The sequence below is a fragment of the Palaemon carinicauda genome, chromosome 10, assembly GCF_036898095.1.
Source record: "Palaemon carinicauda isolate YSFRI2023 chromosome 10, ASM3689809v2, whole genome shotgun sequence".
NCBI classification, from domain to species: Eukaryota; Metazoa; Arthropoda; class Malacostraca; order Decapoda; family Palaemonidae; genus Palaemon; species Palaemon carinicauda.
In genome coordinates, this window is record NC_090734.1 from 40,853,907 (window position 1) to 40,863,384 (window position 9,478).

The following is a 9,478-nucleotide window of genomic DNA, read 5'->3' on the forward strand; positions in this document are numbered from 1 at the left end:
AGTTTAATCTTACAATTTTTTTATATAAACTTTTATGCTGACGACATATACAGACACTACCTGAAATCAATCTATCTTCACTATTAGGCTATAACTGATTGATATGTGTATCTCAATTGGTGTTTTTAGTAAAATTTTATAATTAACACTAAATTTTTTAAATAGGCCATACCTATCATTGAAATAGAATTTACTCTACCGTGTAATTGCAGACCGATGCTGATATTTCCTTTTTGATAAGTACTTTCCCCGGCTAAAGATTCAAAGCTTGGTCTCTAATATAGCTAATGAGTAACGTTAAAATTTTTACCATTCAGCTGTAAAGGAAAATAATAGCTATATCATGTCAAATTCCAGATTTTTACTTAGGAGCGGGATATCTAGGGTAATCTCATCCCCTAAGTTATCGTGATTTACAGATAGGGACATGCTGCTTTTTAAAGAGACCAGTCCTTCCATAATAAAAAAGAAAGGATGTCTTGTAGAATCCCTCAGAACCTATTATCACTTTTACCACTCTCTCTCTCTCTCTCTCTCTCTCTCTCTCTCTCTCTCTCTCTCTCTCTCTCTCTCTCTAAAATAGATTGGAGTTATAAAATAATGGATCATTATTAGAGCCATACGGTGATCGAGGTTTTAACGTAATACTTCCGTAGTCTGATTTGAATGAGCTAACTTAGTATGAAAGTTTCTTATAATTTCTTCAGTCAATTTACTGAGGCCAAAAGAATAGGAAATTCATATCTACAGTCATACCAATTAAAAAAATTAATCTAAACTCGTAGCACTCCTGGTTTCTAATCAATAAACAAATTTAGTTGACTTATTAGGTTGGAAATATATTTAATCTAAGGGTTCCTAATTTTGATACGTCATAAATGTTTGATGTTGATTATGCAAAACTATAATGTGCCACACTTTCAAATAAATATCATCATTATTCAAAACCTTGGTAAGGCCATACTTGCCAAATTGGTTATCCAATTTCCGTTTGATATTGTTAATGAATGTCAGTACATATTTGTAGACAAAAATCAAATGAACTTAAGTGGAACTTCCCACTTTAGAAATTTAAATATATCCTATTTCTGGCTCTGTCACACTTCTTATCTCATACTGGTCCTCTGAAACTTCTAATACGGTGATTGAAGAATGTGGAATAGTTTTTATATGTCTAATTTAGCCATGATAACTAAAATAACCTGCGTGAGAGTAAGAATCTTAGTTATTAATAAGCAATTATCATTATCATTATAATTCCTAGGTTAGCCTACATTCATAATAGTGGAAGCAGGATTCTATAAGACCAAGGGCCCCAAACAAGGAAAAATAGCCCAGTGATGAAAGGAAACGAAGAAATTTATAAACTCTTGGAGAATTAATCAACAATCAAAATAGGTTTTTCATATATAGAATATAGAAAAAATAGAAGAAAACAAGAAAAATAAAATTAATAGGGTGCTTGGGTTTTCCCTAAAGCAATAAATCTCTACCACAAGAAGCTGGAAGACGATGGAACAGAGGTTATGGCACGCCTTACTTACTTCAGTGGCTGCGTTTTCGGTCCCATACAGCAGAGGAACCCCACTCTCTATAGGACTTCCACTGTCGTTTTACCTTGTTTGTTCACAGTATTTATCTTTTCAAGTCACATATTGTTCATTTACTGGTAAATCGTCACTGTCAAAAGACTCATGAAATAAGAAAGTCTTCAGCTTCTTCTTGAAAGCCTTAATGTCTTCAATCATTCGAATGTTTCATGGGAGCTTATTATATAGTCTCGGGGCTGCATATTTAATGGATCTGGAGCCCGAAATGGACATAAATCTAGGTTCCAACAGTTTGAAGCCATCTCTAATTATTCTCTTATCGACACGATTTGTTGGTTGCGCAATATGTAGCAATTTTGGACGACCGGTGTAATAGATTCAAGCTACCCCCAGTTTCAAGCTACCCCCCGGTAACTTTAAACCGGTTTCAGATTACCGGGGACGTATTTTGAAACCGGTTTCAAGCTACCCCCATGTTTTCAAGTTACCCTCTCATCTAAATAGAAAATAATCTATATGACAATGCAAATAAGCATCATGCATTTATTGCGGACTTCGCAGCAGTAGAAAAAAAAATTATTTTCGTATTTAAGAAAGAGAATTGTTTTTTTTTTTATCATCTCATAAAGATGCCATTCATGTGCTTCGGGTGCATGAGCTTCACACGGAAATATGAGTGGAGAAATTTACACAAAAGTTAACAACGAGATGTGTAATAAGTTGCTATACTCCTTCAAATTTACGAAGTTTGAGATTTACTTAAAGACAAAAACACACATGCCATTTTTCCGACATTGTGTTTCGAAAATAAAGATAAAAGAATGCAATTTTATAGCAATAATTAATGCCATTACCTGAACTTTAATTCTATAAAAATTCAACTTCAATTTGTTATTGTTTTGTAACATTAGTCAGTCGTACTACAGTATAAAGAAACGAGACACAAAATTACCACCTTGATATATATTTTCTTAGGTCAGCGATGGACATTCATTAATTGTCTTTCGTCAAAAAGTATCCCTTATTAGCCCTCCTTGAATTGCGGGTAGTTAATGGCAGAAACCACCTGCGACGAAAGTAGCTTGCTGCTTGCGCTGCACACCCAGATGTAGGAGAGAGAGAGAGAGAGAGAGAGAGAGAGAGAGAGAGAGAGAGAGAGAGAGAGAGAATTACAAATGCTGTAACAGAGATGCTTAAAAAATTATAGCCAATCAAGGGAGACAAAAAAACACCATAAACATTTTGTTAGCCAGAATGTAAGACCATCCATCCCCATACAGAGCAACAATAGGGATACGATACTTATTATTATCATTATTATTATTATTATTATTATTATTATTATTATTATTATTATTATTATTATTATTATTATTATTATTATTATTATTAGCCAATGTGCAACCCTACGGGCAAGGGAAATAAATAAGAAGAACCAAATAAAGGAAAGATAAAAAAGTTAGAATACAAAAATAACAAAAAGGCAAATGGGTATTGTATCATTAAAGAAATTTTTAAAGTAAACTGATAACAAGAAAATATAGTGAGCATGTTGATATGCCAAAAAAAAAATAATAGAATAACTATTGAAAGAGACGATATGACAAAAGAAAACAAAGAAACATTTCAGCTAAGAAATTTTGTGAGGTGATAAGAGGTAATAAGATACACTACGTAGTCGAAAATATGGCACCGTGTGTTTTTGTCTTTAAATACACCTTGACCTCCGTAAATTCAAGAATGTATAGTCTTCCAAGATTGGCTTTTTTGTTAACCGAAGCCCCTTTTGGGTACTTGGTGTTCACTACGAAGTCATAGATGATATCAAGGTTGTCCGGTTCCCGTTCAGCAGCCATACTGATGACTTTTTGGACAAGTCGGGTTAACTTGGGTTTATATACATCACAACACACCAGAGATCAAAGGCTCACTACCGCGTACAAAATAATCAGATAAAAAAAGGGGGTATGATTTGTGGCCCAAGGACGAGAAATGGTCATTGTAACTATATTCCTCTTTGTGGTCATCCCGATGAATTAAGGAACGCTAGACTTATGTGCTCTACTATTATGCATCATGCAAATTTACTCACTGAATGTGTCTTAACCTGGTTTAAAAAAAAAAAAAAACACACACACACAAAGGATGGACGTATCGACCGTGCTTTTATCACTGTACGGATATAATAATCACAAAGAAGAATTAAGACAATAAACGGATAACTACATGACATCAATAAATTCTATAAACAGAGGAAACCGTAAATGTATAGACATGTAACCTAAAAATTTGGTGTTGACACTGATCAAAAGCATTTGATCAATATTCATAAATGATGAGATACTACACAAGAAAGAGGGGGTTAGTTGGAAACCAGGGGGTTACCTTGAAACCGGCTTCAAATGACCCCCGGGGTAGTTTGAAACCGGTTTCAAGTTACCCCTGTTAGCCTGAAACCGGTTTCAAACTAAGATATGGAGAAGGTAATTTGAAACCGGTACACCGGTTCTGACAACTTGGTGGGTTATTGTACATATTTCAAATTCAATTCTCACTTTAATCGGCAGCGAGGGGAAATCGATTAGTATAGGGGTGATCCTTTCTCTAGGTGGGACACCTTTTATCAAAATTGCTCCACTGTTTATTATGTTTTGTAATTTCTTAAGTTGCATTTTTGGTAAATTGTAGTAGACAGAGTTGCAGTAGTCAATCCTGGGAATATCACAGTTTATCACATGTTTTTTTTTTTTTTTTTTTTACAAAAGTTTCGTCCAGGAACTTTTCTATAAACGCTACGTTTCTTAGATGATAACCAGCACTGTTTATTACATTAATTATTTGGGCATTTAGAGACAGGTTACGGCCAAGAAATATACCTAGATCTCGAACTTTACTAGATATCGCCACCGAGTCATTAGTTATGTTCATTTGAATATCACTTAAGTTTCTCAAGCTGTTTCTCTTGCCCACCACCATGAATTCAGTTTTGTTCTCATTTAATTTTAGTTGTTTAAATGTCATCAGTTCTTTAATACTGTCAAGGATTCGGTTTAGACTTTCAGTAGTGTCATGTATATCACTCATGGAGAAGTAAAATTGAGTGTCATCTGCAAATAATTTAGACTTCACGCCATGCCTCTGTAGCATGTTCGATAGACTATTTGTATGGATGCAGAATACGATTGGGCCAATTACACTCCCCTGGGGTTCCCCTCTGTTTAAGGGTTTATATGATCTATAAGAGTTTCCAGTTTGTACATAGTAATTTTTACCAACCAAGTAGTCTTTTAGGTATTCAAAAGCTTGATCTTCAACGCCGATGGACCGTAGATCATTTATTAGCAGTTCATACACAACTGTATCAGAAGCAACACTGAAATCGAGCAATATTAAAATACCAAATATATTTTCATCCATCATTTCTAGCATATCATTTACAACAGAGCAGATAGCTGTCTCCGTACAGTATAGTTTTCTGTAAGCAGATTGGTTATCAGGCAAAGCTTCTATTACTTCTAAGTGGCTGAGTAGTTGTACAAGAATTACACATTCAAACACTTTTGAGACAAAGGATGGATTTGATATAGTTCTATATGAGCTTAATTCCTGGTAGTCCAGTGCATTTTTCAGAACTGGTGTTACTATAGCCATTTTCTCAGATTTAGGAAACTTACATCCATCAATGCTTGCATTTGCTATTCTCATTATTATTTCGGCTAGACTAGAAAAGTCTCTCTCTCCAATTACTTCACTTCAGATAATGGCATAGGATCGATCATGCAGTTTGTTTTCTTTGCTCTCTAGATAGATCTAGTGATGTCATTTTGTGTTATGTTGTTAAATCGTATTAATTTTGTCTGTGTGCCTGGTGTATCATTAATGTGATGTTGAGTATTTACAAATGACCTAGTTATATTTTCAATTTTGTTTTTAAAGAATACTAGAAAAGGAAGCTTCTTTTCTTTTACATTTCTCATAATACCATTCAGGAGACGATATAACTTATTTATGTTTGTTTCTGTTTCGAGGATCTTTCTCTTATAGTATTCACTTTTTTTCCGTCTTAGTGTGAAGTTATAATGCCATGCAGCAGTTTTGTATTCAACCTAAGTACTTTCAGTTTTTAACATATTCCACTTTCTCTAAGCCTTTTTTCCCCTCTTTTTTTTTTTTTACCAAAGTCTCAATCAAACCAAGGAGATTGGTCTTTTATGGTTATAGTCTTTTCCTTCGGTGGGCACATGGTATCGGATTCACTTTTACTCACTTGATTTTAAGTGGTCATAAGACAGTTAGCACACTTAGCTCCTAACAGACGTTGGTCATCATGATCACAGCGAATTTGATAGCATCATTTATTTTATTTGTAACTTCTTCAATAAATACAGTAGGAGAAAAATTTGATTTATGTCTAAAGTTTATTTTCTTTATTAATGCATGTTTCTGTAGAGGTAGACTAAACGTAATAAGTTTGTGTACTGAGGAGATAGTACATTTCTCTCCAATTTTTATATCAAATACAATATTATTCATGTCATCACTTTTAACTAAGTCTAGCTTATGCCCGGTTAAAGTAGTAGTGCAGTCGACATTATTCAATAGTCGATATGATTCTATTAACTCTCTAAAAGCCAAAGCATCAGGATTTGATGCGTCATCTATCCAAAAAATAAGAGTCTCCACAGATAAATCATTTTTTTCCCATGATAATCATCTCAATGAGAGCACCGAATTCTTCAAAAAGATACTCGAATATGTTCTAGGGGTCTGTAGATTGTTACATAAAATATTCTTCTATTTTTGGGCGTAAATTTTATTTGTATATACTCAAAGCTTGTTACACTATTTCTTCTCAACGTTTTGAGATTTGAGTAAATTTTATGAATAAGGAGTGCCACACCCCCACCAGGCCTACCTTCTCTCGGTATGTGACAGAAGGTAAGTGTGGAGGGGGGGGGGGGGGGGGCTCATTTCAGTGATCTTTACCTTGTCCAAAATATTTAGCCATGTTTCAGATAATGCTAGTATATCTAAATATTTCTCGTTTATTAATTCTCTAATTTGAACAGATTGTATATTTATATAGCCACAGTTTATGACATCCCTAGTAACCATGATCAGTATTTTCTGCTAGTCTTTTCAATGCAAAGTTAAAAGCATTGCAGTGTCTAGAGTTTACTGTGTGATCACTTGATCTGTTTAACGTTGTGCAGTTTATACAGTTTGACACTTGCCAATTACACTCCTTGTTGGAGTGTTCCCCTGAATATTTCCCGCAGACTTTATCTTCATTCTTAGACTTGCAAATATCCATACCTATTACAGTGGTAGCAGGTGATCACGTGGTACAATCACGTATGTTACAGATACCCCATCGTAAAGAAAGTTTGTTCCACTATCATGAATAGCCCTCCGAACCTGAGGATCACAATTTAGCACACGGTGGGTGGTCCCTTCCCCTCCCAGAGGAATTTTTCTTCAGGACTACACTTTTCTTATATTTTGGATTTGGTGCAGGCAGCGATTTCTTCGAATCAAAGCATTTACTGTATCATCTTCATCATTGTATTAATTGCATATTATTTTGGGTTTTAGTTTTTCCGATTTTTCTCGTTTCAGTGTCCGCCACCGATGTCTGAATTTTCTTTGCCGCCTCTTCTCTGATCATATTGTTTGCAAAGTTTACAACAGCATTCCCATTCATAGTTGACCACGTGTTGAGTATAGGTATGTCTTGAGTGCTTGTTCAACCTCACTTTTTCTTACAGTAATTTCAGTTGTTGTATTTTTTTTATTTAATTATCAATAGATTTTTTTCCTGGACTTTGTCAGCAAATGTCGGTTTTTCCGGTTTTGGGTCTATCAATGTTTGAAGTGTTGCTTTAATTGATTCCATATTCATCGCAACACTGTCAACTTTACCACTGACTTCACACAAGAGAACATAGGGAAGTAGCCACTGGACAATTACAGTGCAGTGGTTGATACCTTGAGTGAGGAAAATTTGTTTGGTAATCTCAAGTGATTTAAGGTGTATAATGACCAAGGAGAATGTGGTAGGGATAGGCGAGACTATCTGGTGTATGCGTGGGCAAAGGAAACATGAGCCGTAACAAGAGACGGGGATCCAATGTAGTACTGTCCAAGGTGAACCGTGGTACTGTCTGGCATGTCAAAGGACCCAACAACTCTCTACCGATAGTATATCAACGAGTGGCTGGTACCCTGGCTAATCTATTGCCTACAATTAGGGCACATTGCTCCCATCTCACCTTGAAACGTGTTGTAAAATAAAACCCGGCATCAGTTTAATAAAGTACTATTCTATCCATCCATATACATAATAGAATATCAAAAAAATTTGTGACCAAAAAACCTTTCTATGTGTAAATAAGATTACACTTTCAATTCACAAATGTAAGTAAAACATCATTTTGTATCCTATGATGCTTCATTTTAATGATAATTTTACTTTGGGAACAAGATTGGGTGTAATTCATATCTCTCTCTCTCTCTCTCTCTCTCTCTCTCTCTCTCTCTCTCTCTCTCTCTCTGAGTTTTTTGTAACTCAAATACTCTTTGTGATGAAATTCCTTTTATAACATTTTTCCATATTTAGGATAATTAGTCTAAAGGAAAAAAAAAACATAAACACATTACATTTTAGACCTGTGAAAATATTTTTCAGTGATGATAACTTTGTTGTGTTTTAAATAGAGTATGAATTACATTTTACTACCAACTTCCTAATAATCTTCATAGCTACCTAGCTGCCTCTTCTAAAATAAAGAAGATTTAAACTAAATAAAACTAGGAATAGGATATTTATCTATAATTACTCCCTTACTCAACGGCTTTTTTTTTTTAAGTGAGAGAAGGGTCCTACTGTTTTTCTTGAGTGCTTTATAAACTCTTCTGATATTCTTTTGAAAAATAAAAAGAAGTCATTATTATATCAAGAGAGAGAGAGAGAGAGAGAGAGAGAGAGAGAGAGAGAGAGAGAGAGAGAGAGAGAGAGAGATGCTCTCTTGTAATGTTCTTTTGAAGTTTGAATTACCCTCATGAAACCAGAATCACTAATTCAATAAACATTGCAAAGAGAAATTGGCCTAAAGTTGGTTTAAACAGGATGATTACACTTGTTCCAAACTCTTCTTAACTGTTTCTGGAATAGCCAAACACTTTGGGAGATGGGTCTCGTCGGATTGTCCTGTTTATTTTTTAATGTTGCAAGTGTTTAAAAGTTTCCATGAAAAATATTATATTTCTTTATACCGCAAATAACTGGTAAATAGATTCAAAATTATTATTGCTTTCAAGAATCTAAAAAAAGATAGTTTTTTTTTCCTCTTAAACCTAGTGAAAAATTAATAGAAACTATACTTCTCTAAAGCAGAAAAAAATGATCATCATTTACGTACACTATAAATGTTAACATGAAATAACAAGAACGTACGGAGAGTTATTTTCGGTATGTACTGTACCGCAAGGGTTTCACAAGACGCTCATTGCTGTAATGGCTTTTTCTTTAATTGAATATCTTGCTCTACACATCTCTGTTAACACAAATAGTTCAAGTTCGTCTATTCATGAATCAATTTGTTTAAATTTTTGTGAACTTCTTGTCTACAACTTGTATACAATCTCACTATCCGTTGAAATAAAGTTAGTTGCATTCACCTTGCCCAATGGGTGATCCCAGAGTGACCATTTGTGCGTGAGAGCCATTAACAGTGAGGTGTAGAGGTAGAAATACATTAAGTGTACAATTGTTGTGAAACACGTAAGGTACAGTACACAAAATAGAAGAAAAATTTAATTTAACATCATCATGACGTTCATACATACAAAATGAGTTTTGAAATTATATCTATATATTTGAGACTAAGCAATCTTCAAAATTACGAGTTTTATTTCACCAAAAAATC